The sequence below is a fragment of the Rhincodon typus genome, chromosome 38 (assembly GCF_021869965.1).
Source record: "Rhincodon typus isolate 14 chromosome 38, sRhiTyp1.1, whole genome shotgun sequence".
Classification (NCBI taxonomy): domain Eukaryota; kingdom Metazoa; phylum Chordata; class Chondrichthyes; order Orectolobiformes; family Rhincodontidae; genus Rhincodon; species Rhincodon typus.
In genome coordinates, this window is record NC_063369.1 from 7,093,044 (window position 1) to 7,104,632 (window position 11,589).

The following is an 11,589-nucleotide window of genomic DNA, read 5'->3' on the forward strand; positions in this document are numbered from 1 at the left end:
CAGCTGGCATCAGAATCCCAGGCTAAAGATTGGGAAGAAAAATTCAGAGTTCTTGCTTCAGATTGTAATGTTACAAAGTTCTGAGGGCAGAGCTGAACTTAACCAACAACTGAACCAAATAGGGCATTAAATCATTTGTCTTTCAAATGAGGCACATACTAGAGGTAGGACAAAAAAAATCCTTTGGATTTCCAGTGTCCTGTGTGAAAAGAATCTGGGCAATTAAATGCAGTTCCTAGATGGTGTGATCCTATAGAAATAACTGTCCCCAAGTCTGAATTAATTTGCACTCCAACTGGTAAGCCAGAGCATAGTGTCGAAAAAAAACATGTCATGCTGGGGAAAAAAAAAAAAACAGTTGTGGCCAGGGTGGGGATAGATGTTCACCTGACAAACGCTGATGCATGCTTGTGGAGGCAAATTTACTCCGTAGCTGGTTACACTAAATCTGGCCTTGGACATCTTAAATCATCAATAAGGTATGCCTGAAATGGGAAAAGCTCCCAATCCTCAGTACTAACATATCTCACTGTGATCTTACATTGCAGAATGATGCAAGTCTACCAGTGTCATGATACTGACATGTATTTGCAACTAGATAAGGAGAGGAAATTACTACAGTGAATAATTTCAGGCGTCTGGTATCAGATATAAGTTAGACTTCTAAAAAAAGCAAACGCACTAGATGTCACCAAATGAAACAATTTCTTGTTAATTCTTTTGTTGGACTTCTCCATCGCTGAATATTTAATGCCACTCAGCATGTGGCCAACAACCTGCCATTCACAATCAGTCACTCAAAACAAAGTGTGCTGTACAAACACCAAAATCCAGGGGTCAAAACTCTGCTGGACTGCAGAGATGAAAAGGATGAAAATGCATCATCCAGCTCCAACTAAATGGAAAAACAAGAAGGTGAAGTGTAAAGAAATCAATAACAAAAAAGGTTAATGCAAGACCAAAGGAAGGACATCTAATAGGTATGTTCTAACCAACCTGTTCAGAGATGTTATTACACATCTCTGGAGTAGGTGGGTCCTGAACCCAGGCCTCTTAGCCAAGAGGGAGGGATACTTCCACTGTAGCACAAGAGCCCTGAAGGATATCTATTATTTCACAAGTGGAAATAGATAGGTGGAGGCGCAGAAACTACAGAAGGACTTGCGACAGGCTGGAGGGTAAGCAACGAAGTAGCAGATGGAATACAACATGGGAAAGTGTGAGGTTACGCACTTTGATAAGGAAATAGAGGCATCAATGATTTTCTAAGTGGAAAAAGGCTTCAGATAGAGAGACTTGGGAGTCTTTGTTCAGGATCCTCTCACGGTTAACTTGCAGGTTCAGCTGGCAGTTAGGAATTAGGATGATAAATAGAATGTTAGCATTCATTGAGAGGGCTAGAAAACAAGAGCCGGGATGTCCTGAGGCTGAATATAGCTCTGGTCAGATCACATTTGGAATATAGTGAGCAGTATTGTGCTCCGTATCTAATGAAAGATGCATTGGCCTTGGAGGCAGTCCAGAGGAGATTTGCAAGAGTGATCCTGGGGATGAAGGGCTTGTCATGTGAGGAGCAGTTGAGGACACCCTGTCTGTACTCAATGGAATTTAGAAGGAAGGGAGTGGGGGGAAATCTCATTGAAACTTACAGGAAATTGCTAGGCCTAGATGGAGTGAACATGAAGAAGATGTTTCTACTAGTAGGAGAGAATAGGAGCCTAGAGCAAAACCTCAGAGTGAAGGGATGGTCCTTTAGAACTGAAATGAAGAGGAATTCCTTCAGGCAGAGGGTGGTGAATCTGTGGAACTCAATGTCACAGAAGACTAATGAGGCCAAGTCATTCAGTAAATATAAAACAAAGATAGGCTCTTGATTAGTAAGGGAATCAAAAGTTACAGGGAGAAGACAGAAGAATGGGATTGAGAAACATAGCCATGATTGAATGGTGGAGCAGACTGGAGCCAAATGGCCTCATCCTGCTCCTGATTTATAATCTTATGGTGTGCACTATAAGGAGGTCAACTAATATTACTGCCCATTCCTGCATTGTGCCTGGTCCATACAAGAGAAAGGAGACAGAATTTAGAGAAGGCACAGTAAACATCACACCAGAGCTCACATTATTTCTTTCACTATTTTCACTTGCCTTTGTGCATCCAAACCATGTCTCTGTCTCACATTTCATGAACTGTACTAATGCCTGCATTATTGAGGCATGAACTATACTGTGCTCAAAAGAAGTTCGAAACAGATACCAATATGACACTGTGGTAGCACAGGATAATTGTGAAGCCCTAGATTACAAGAAAGGAAGGACAGATTTCAAATCACTAACTGTAATTGTCCACATTTTAGATCACAATGTAATTGTGATCTAAAATGCTCTACCATCAATGAAGGTAGAGCAGTGGATGTGGTGTATATGGATTTTAGCAAGGCATTGGACAAGTTTCCCCATGGTAGGCTCATTCAGAAAGTGAGGAGGCATGGGATTCAGGGAAATTTGGCTGTCTGGATACAAAACTGGCTGTCCAATAGAAGACAGATGGAAAGTATTCAGCCTGGAACTCAGTGACCAGTGGTGTGCCGCAGGAATCTGTTCTGGGACCTCTGCTCTTTGTGATCTTTATAAATGATTTGGATGAGGAAGTGGAAGGGTGGGTTAGTAAATTTACAGATGACACGAAGGTTGGTAGAGTTGTGGACAGCATGGAGGGCTGTTGTAGGTTGCAACAGGACATTGACAGGATGCAGAGCTGGGCAAAGAAGTGGCAGATGGAATTCAACCCAGAAAAGTGTGAAGTGATTCATTTTGGAAGGTCGAATTTGAATGCAGAACACAGGGTTAACGGCAGGATTCTCGGCAATGTGGAGGAACAGAGGGATCTTGGGGTCGACGTCCATAGATCCCTCAAAGTTGTGACCCAAGTCAATAGGGTTGTAAAGAAGGTGTATGGTGTGTTGGCTTTCACTGGCAGGGGAATTGAGTTTAAGCGCTGTGAGGTTATGCTGCAGCTCTATAAAACTCTGGTTAGACCACACTTGGAATATTGTGTTCAGTTCTGGTCACCTCATTATAGGAAAGATGTGGAAGCTTTAGAGAGGGTGCAGAGGAGATTTACCAGGATGCTGCCTGGACTGGAGGGCAGGTCTTATGAGGAAACTAGGGCTTTTTTCATTGGAGCGAAGGAGGATAAGAAGTGACTTGATAGAGGTTTACAAGATGACGAGACACATAGATAGAGTGAATAGTCAGACTTTTTCCCCAGGGCGGAAATGACTATTACGAGGGGGCATAATTAAGGTGATTGGAGGAAGGTATAGGGGAGATGTCAGAGGTAGGTTCTTCACAGAGTGGTGGGCATGTGGAATGCACTGGCGGCAGTGGTAGTGGAGTCAGATACTTTAAGAGACTTTTAAGCGACTCTTGGATAGGCACATGGAGGATAATAAAATGTAGGGTATGCAGGGTAGATTGATCTTAGTAGGATAATAGGTCGGCACAACATCGTGGGCCAAAGGGCCTGTACTGTGCTGTACTAAGGTCTATGTAATGGCCCGATGCTTTGTTAGGGCTATCAGTATTGGAAAGAAATGACATGCATTCCTTTGCATTTTCATGACCCCGAAATGTCCCAAACAGATTCACAGTCAATAAAGTACAGTTACTAATGTTCCAATCAAGTTTCATGTGACATGATTCCATTAACAGCTACGAGATTAACTATTTTTTGTTTTTTTAAAAAACAGTGGTGCTGGACAGTGGGAGAACTCCTCTTCCAATAGTGCCAGAGGATCGATTAGATTCACCTGACAGGGAGCTACTATCATTTGAAAGCTGGCAGCTCTCACGGTGCAGTACTGACTGAAGTCTTGGCATGATTACACGCTCAATGTCTGTGAGTGGCTCAAAAATGAAAATGCTACCTAAGCCGAAGTGGATATCTAATTTTGATTAACATTAAAAAAAAAGTGGTTACTGCTGTTGCTGTATACCAAATTAAAATATTTTCTACAATAATAGCTACGATTCCATTTGTGTAGCTGACTTTTTTTTTTAAAGTAGAAGTTTACTGTATAAAAGTAGGGAGGTTTTATTAAATCTTATTAAGGCGCTAGTCAGACAACAGCTGGAATATTTTGAACTGTTTTGGGCCTCTTTTCTAAGGAATGATATACTGGCATTGGACAAGGTCAGAAATCACACGACACCAGGTTGTGGTCCAACAGGTTTGTTTGAAGACAAGCTTTCGGAGCATAGTCCCTTTGTCGAGTAAGGCACACTGGCATTGGTGGCAGTCCGACAATGGTGCACAAGGCTGATCCCAGGTATGCAAGCATTGTCCGATGAGGAAAGATTAAGTAGATTGGGCCTTTACTCATTGGAATCTAGAAGAATGAGAGACAACTTATTGAAATGCACAAAATTCGTAGGGTACTTGACAGGGTAGACGCAGGAAGTGAGGGCAGCATGGTGGCTCAGTGGTTAGTACTGTTGCCTTACAGCGCCAGGGATCCCAGTTCGACTCCAGTCTCAGGCGATTGTCTGTGTGGAGTTTGCACATTCTCCCCGTGTCTGTGTGTTTCTGCTGGGTGATCCAGTTTCCTTTCACAGTGCAAAGATGAGCAAGTTAAGTGTATTGGCTATGCTAAATTCACCCATAGTATTCTGGGATGTGCAGGCTGGGTGCATTAACCATGGGAAATGCAGAGGTGCAGGGTTGGGGGTGTGGGGATGTAGTTGAGTCTGGGTGGGATGCTCTTCGGAGGATCAGTGTGGACTTGTTGGGCCAAATGGCCTGTTTCCACACTGTAGGGATTCTATTGAAAAAGTTAGAACTGGAATCATCAAGACTATCAAATATTTGCTGGGTAACAATATTGAAATAATTCAAAACATTCATAAACAAACAAACAAACAAACAGCACACTGGAACTGAAGAATCAGTAATATAAATATGTGTACAGGAGACCGCATTGGCAAACATGATAAATTGTGATGAAAATTTTAAAAAAAGCAAGAATGGAAGTTTAAGTTTGCAGCACTGGCTGGTAAGTGCAGAAATGGGAAACAATATATTTTGGATGCAAGAAAAAGGAAGAGGAAATATATCTTAATTAGGAAGATTAAGGGTGCATAGCATAGAAGGAACTTGCTGTGCATGTACACAAGTAATTACAATACGTGGACTTTACATGTTTGCATACTTATTGAATTAGTGCACACATCCTTGGGCATCCCACTGATTTAGAAAAATATATAAACAATGGAAATGGCAAAACACATATCAGCAATCAGAAATTATTGTTATGAAGATAAAATTGGTAAGATGGGGCTTCTCCTTGCACTCTAACAATCAGATATCTAAGTGATTTCCAAGGTCCTCAAATTATATCAGGATAATGGAAACAGTTTATCAGTTTCAATGTCAGTAAGACAGCGACAAGAGTGCATAAATTTAAGAATGAAATAGGAAGTTAGAAAATTCCTTTGCGCAGATGGCGGTTATAATATTGCCCTTTCTGCCACAAAGCACTGGTGAAGCAGAGCAAGTGCTTTTAAATTGGCAGTAAAATTGTACTGGAGAAAAGAATAACTATTGAACAGTATAAGGAGAGCAAGTAAGTGCGATTAAATTAATGGGTCATGTGGAGATGCATGCTGGTGCAGACCTGACAGGTCATATTGTTTGCTTCTGAAGTTATGAATATATACCTAAGATCTTCTTCCTTGACTGAGAGAAGCTCAGAAGGTTAGCAGTTACCAGAATGATCAAGATGTGTAATGGACTACAAACTATAGCACCTAAAAGCCCAAAAACAAAACATTTTGCCTGAAAACCAGACATTTCTCAGGACCCTGCATGCTCCTCTCAGAATAGATTAAGCAGAGGAATGAAAAAGCCATTCTTGAGCTGATCTCAGGGGATGGAATCAACAAGTGCTGTACATACACAGCACCTGTACCCATTTCAGAATTTTAAGATCTGCTTCCTGGACCCAGCCTTTCCAATTCTCCAAACACAAATCTGCCTGTTCCACCATCAGGAAATCCAAAATCCAGGAAAATCCAAATCAGCTTTGAGGATACCAGATTTTTGGACTCCTAACCCAGAAGGTGCAAGCCATGGTAAGAAAAACTCTACCATCATTTACACTGCCAGCTGAATTTGGACAGGCTTACTGAAATTTCATTTTGACACAGAAATGTTATCACATAAGTCGAAGCCTTGTTCGGTATAACCTATGTTTCATTTTACAAACAACAGCAATAAAAGTCACAACGGTAAAGATTAAAGACTCTATCAGCCACAGGATTTCATTTAACGAAAGACAAAGTAGTTATGGTGAGAACAGCTCACCTGTTAGTCTATTGTCAGTATGAATTGACTGATCAAATCACATAAATCTCTGTGCCTAGAAAGTTCAAGCAAATTCAGCACATTAAACAAAAAAGAATTAATGCAGGGGTTTCAATATATTGAATATAAATTAAACTCACTTCTCATTTCTGATAGTCAGTTTTGTTGTCTACCTCACCTTATAACATCTCCCTCTCCTACTCTCTATCAAGTAATTAAGTAATACGTCAGTTAACAACATTAAATTCAAACAGAACTTATGGATGCTGAACTTTGAAAGTTAAAAGAGAAAAGGCTGGAAGTGCTCAGCTGGTCAGACGGTTACTACAGAGACAGAGAGAAAGTGTTAATGTTTCAGGTCTGATGAAAAGTCATTGGCCTAAACTGTTAACCTGGTTTCTATCTCCATCGAAGTTGTCTCATTTGCAGAGTACTTCTTGCATTTTCAATTTAGTTTCAAAAATATCATTCCAGTGTTTTGTTTTGGAATAGTTGCACTCAAGAAACAAAAAACTCAAAAGGATAGAGAAAAACCCACTGGTGGAAGGATCAAGAACGAGAGTGCACAGATTTAATGTAATTGGCAAACTGTGACATTAGAAAAAGCTTTTGCACACAATGAGTGATTAGGATCTGGAATGTGCTGCTAAGAGTGCAGTGGAGACAAGTCAGTAGAAGCAATCAAGAACAAATTGATGATGATCCAAAAAAAAAAGGAAGAATATGTAGGACCATGCTGGGGAAAGCAGGAAGTCAATTCAAGGTATTTGTTTCTTCAGAGAACCAGAAGACAAAATGGGCCAAATTTCCTCTTTCAGTGCTGTAAGCATCCGAAGGCTCTATGAACTTATTCTCAAGTCATTTCAAAACCAGGATTTGAGCACAAACTAGGCCAACCTTTTGTGTAAGAATGAATTGTATTAGCATAATTACCTCGCTCCAAATAAGAACAAAGTCCCATCAGCCTGGTTTGGTAGGCATTAAAGACCTTGTGTCAATACTTTGAAGTTTGTAGAGAGTTTTTTTAATTTATTCATTTTATGGAATATGGGCATCGCTAGCTGGGCCAACATTTACTGCCCATTCTTAGTTGCCCTTCAGAAGGTGGTGGTGAGCTGCCCTCTTGAACCACTGCAGTCCATCTGCTATGGGTTGGTCCACAATGCCATTTGGGAGGGAATTCCAGGATTTTGACCCAGCGACAGTGAAGGAACAGCAATATATTTCCAAGTCAGGATGGTGAGCGGCTTGGAAGAGAACTTGAGGTGGTGGTGTTCCTATATATCTGCTCCCCTCGTCCTTCGAGATGGAAGTGGTCATGGGTTTGGAAAGTGCTGTCTGAGGATCTTCAGTGAACTTCTGAAGTGCATTTTGCAGACAGTACACACTGCTGCTACTGAGAATCAGTGGTGGAAAGAGTGGATGCCATGCCAATCAAGTGGGCTGCTTTGTCCTGGATGGTGTCAAGCTTCTTGACTGTTGTAGGCAAGCGGGGAGTATTCCACCACACTTCTGACTTGTGCCTCGTAGATGGTGGACAGGCTTTGGGGAGTCAGAAAGAGAGTTACTCGCCACAGTATTCCTAACCTATGACCTGCTCTTATAGCCACTGCACTTATGTGGTGAGTCCAGTTGAGTTTCTAATCAATGACGACTCCCAGGACGTTGATAGTGGGGAAATTCAGTGATGATAACATCATTGAATGGCAAGGGGAGGTGGTTAGATTGTCTTTTATTGGTGACGGTCATATCTTGGCATATGTGGCACGAATGTTACTTGCCACTTGTCAGCCCAAGTCTGGATATTGACCAGATTTTGTTGCATTTCGACATGGACTGCTTCAGTGTCGGAGGAGTCGTGTACGGTGGTGAACTTTGTGCAATCATTGGCGAACCTCCATCATAAGGTCACAAGTGGGGATGTAAGGTCATTGATGAAGCAGCTGAAGTTGGTTGGGTCGAAGACACTACCCTGAGGAACTCCTGCAGAGATGTCCTGGAGTGGAGATGAATGACCTCCAACAACCACGACCATCTTCCTGTGTGTGTCAGGTATGACTAACCACCAGAGAGTTTGCCCCCAATACCCACGGATTTCAGTTTTGCTACAGCTCCTTGAAACCACACTCAGTCGAATGCAGTCTTGATGTCAAGGCCTGTCACTCTCACCTCACTTCTGGAATTCATCTCTTCTGTCCATGTTTGAACCAAGGCTATAATGAGGTCAGGAAGTGAGTGGCCCTGACGGAACCCGAACTGGGTGTCACTGAGCAGCTGCTGCTTGACAGCACCTTCCATCACCTTACTGACGATTGACAGTGGACTGATGGGGCAGTAATTGGCCGGGCTGGATTTGTCTTGCTTTTTATGTACAGGACATACTCGGGCAATTTTCCACTATGTCAGGTAGATGCCAGTGTTGTAACTCTACTGGAACAACTTGGCTAGGGGAGCGGCAAGTTCTGGAGCACGAGTCTTCAGTACTATTGCCAGAATATTGTCAGAGCCCATAGCCTTTGCAGTATCCAGTGACTCCAACCGTTTCGTGATATCACATTGAGCGAATCAAATTGGCTGAAGACCGGGATCCATAATGCTGGGAACCACTGGAGGAAGCTAAGATGGAGCATCCATTCGACACTTCTGGTTGAAGACAGCTGCGAAAGCTTCAGCCTTATCTTTTGCACTGATGTGCTGGGCTCTTTCATCACTGAAGATAGGGATATTTGTGGAGCCTCCTCCTCCAGCGAGTTCTTTAATCGTCCACCACCATTCATGACTGCAGAGCTTATATTTGATCCGTTGGTTGTGGGATCGCTTAGCTCTGTCTCTCACTTCCTGTGTATGCTGTTTGGCGTGCAAGTAGTCCTTTGGTAGCTTCACCAGGTTGATACCTCATCTTCAGGCATGTCTGGTGCTGCTCCTGGCGTGCCCTCCTACACTCCCCATAGAACTAGGGTTGATTCCCAGGCTTGATGGTAATGGTCGAGTGGGGGATGTGCGGGCCACGAGGTTACAGATTGTGCTGACTACATTTCTGTTCGAATTGATGGCCCACAGCGCCTCATGGATCCCCAATCTTGAGTTGCCAGATCTGTTCGAAGTCTGTCCATTTAGCAAAGTGATAATGCCACACAACACAATGGAGGTTATTCTCAATGTGAAGGCAGGACTTCGTGTCCACAAGAACTGTGCGATGATCACTCTTACTAATGCTGTCATGGACAGGTGGATCTGTAGCTGACAGATTGGTAAGGGGTCAAGTTTGTTTCTCCCTCTTGTTGGTTCCCTTACCATCTGCTGCAGACCCAGTCTAGCAGCTATGCCCTTTAGGACCGGACTAGCTCAATCCGTAGCACTGCTGTCGAGCCACTCTTGGTGGTGGACATTGAAATCCCCCACCCAGAGTACATTTTGTGCCCTTGCCATCCTCAGTGCCTCCTCTAAGTATTGTTCAACATGGAGGAGTACTGATTCATCAGCTGAAGGAGGAGAGTATGTGGTAATCAGCAGGAGGTTTCCTTGCCAGTGTTTAACCTGAATGAAACTTCATGGGGTCCGGAGTCAATGCTGAGGAATCCCAGAGCAGCTCCCTCCTGACCGTATACCACTGTGCCGCCACCTCTGCTGGGTCTGTCCTGCTGGAGAGACAAGACATATCCAGGGATGGTGACGGTGGTGGTGGTGTCTGGAGCATTGTCTGTAAAGTATGATTCCACGAGTATAACTATGTCAGGCTGATGCTTGACGAGTCTGTGAGACAGCTCTCCCAATTTTGGCACTAGCCCCCAGATGTTAACGAGGAGGACTTTGCAGAGTCAACAGGGCTATTTCTGCTGTTGTCTTTTCCAGTGCCCAAGTTGATGCCAGATGATCCATCTGGTTTCATTTCTTTGAGACTTTGTAGCGATTGGTACAACTGAATGGCTTGCTAGGCCCTTTCAGAGGGCAACTGAGAGTCAACCGAGAGTCAACCACATTGCTGTGGGTCTGGAGTCACCAGGTGAGGATGGCTGACTTACTTCCATATTAGTGACCCAGATGGGTTTTTCTGAACGATCAACAATGGTCTCATGGTCGCCAGTTGATTCTTAATTCTAGATTTGTTTTGACTGAATTCAAATTCCACCATCTGCCATGGCAGGATTCGAACCAGGGTCACCAGAACATTATCTGGGACTCTGGATTAATAGCTTAGCATTAATACCACTCTGTGATCACCTTCCCTGTACACCAACATAGATACCTTAAACATGTACAATTATGAAAACAAATGCAGTTGGTGCAATGTTGTTTGTTAATTCAGCTAACATTGTTGCCTCAGTGGGAGGAGCTAGTCAGTCAATGTGATCAGCTCAAATCAACACAAATATTTATTTTTCTTCCTAAAGTCATGAAAATAAGCATTTCCATGCCTTATAATCCAAAGACTGTTTTGCATCCAGAACATTTTTAAAAAATTTTTTGTATCTCATCCAAAGACTTTTAATAGGCAATTAAGGGGAGGCAATGGCCTAGTAGAATTATCATTGGTCTGTTGATCCAGAGACCCAGATAATATTCCCGGGACCTGGGCTCTAATCCCACCATGGAAGATAGTGCAATCTGAATTCAATTAAAAATCTGGAATTAAGAGTTTAATGATGACAACAAATCCAATGTCGATTGATGGAAAAATGCATCTGGTTCACTGATGTGTTTTAGGGAAAGAAAACAGCCATTTTTACCTGGTCTGGCCTATATGTGACTTCAGGCCCAGTGTGTGGTTGACTCCTAACTGCCTTCTGGGCAATAAATGCTGGCCATTTATCCCACGAATGAAAGAAACAAAAAAAAATCTCATCAACCTGTTCAGAGATGTGATCACACACCTTTGGAGCATGAGAGACTAGAACCCAGGGCTTCTGGTTTAGCATTAGGGATACCTTCACTGTGCCACAAGGCCCCCTTTATCCACAGACTTACTTGCCCCACTTTATTGTCTGCAGCTCATCATTATCTAGTAAACTGCTCTATTCCTGATTACTCAGAACAATACAATCATCTTCTGAAATAATATATCAATGCACAGAGTGAGAATTTCTAATACACAAATGTTATCAGCATCATTAGTGATTCACTGCTCTGGTACAAAGACAAAAAAGAAAGAAGTTCCCAAAGAGCTGATGTCAGCCAGGGCAACATAGTCTAAGTTAACACAACCAGCTTTGGCACTTACTGGCAACA

At 42.7% G+C, this 11,589-nt stretch overlaps 2 protein-coding genes across 2 annotated transcripts in view; one reads left to right on the forward strand and one right to left on the reverse strand.

Moving 5' to 3' along the window:
* LOC109935584 (microtubule-associated serine/threonine-protein kinase 1-like) overlaps positions 1 to 11,589 on the forward strand; it is a 340,839-nt gene that overhangs the window by 289,936 nt on the left and 39,314 nt on the right. The gene's annotated exons all lie outside the window — the stretch shown is intronic.
* rnaseh2a (ribonuclease H2, subunit A) overlaps positions 1 to 11,589 on the reverse strand; it is a 33,000-nt gene that overhangs the window by 3,973 nt on the left and 17,438 nt on the right. The gene's annotated exons all lie outside the window — the stretch shown is intronic.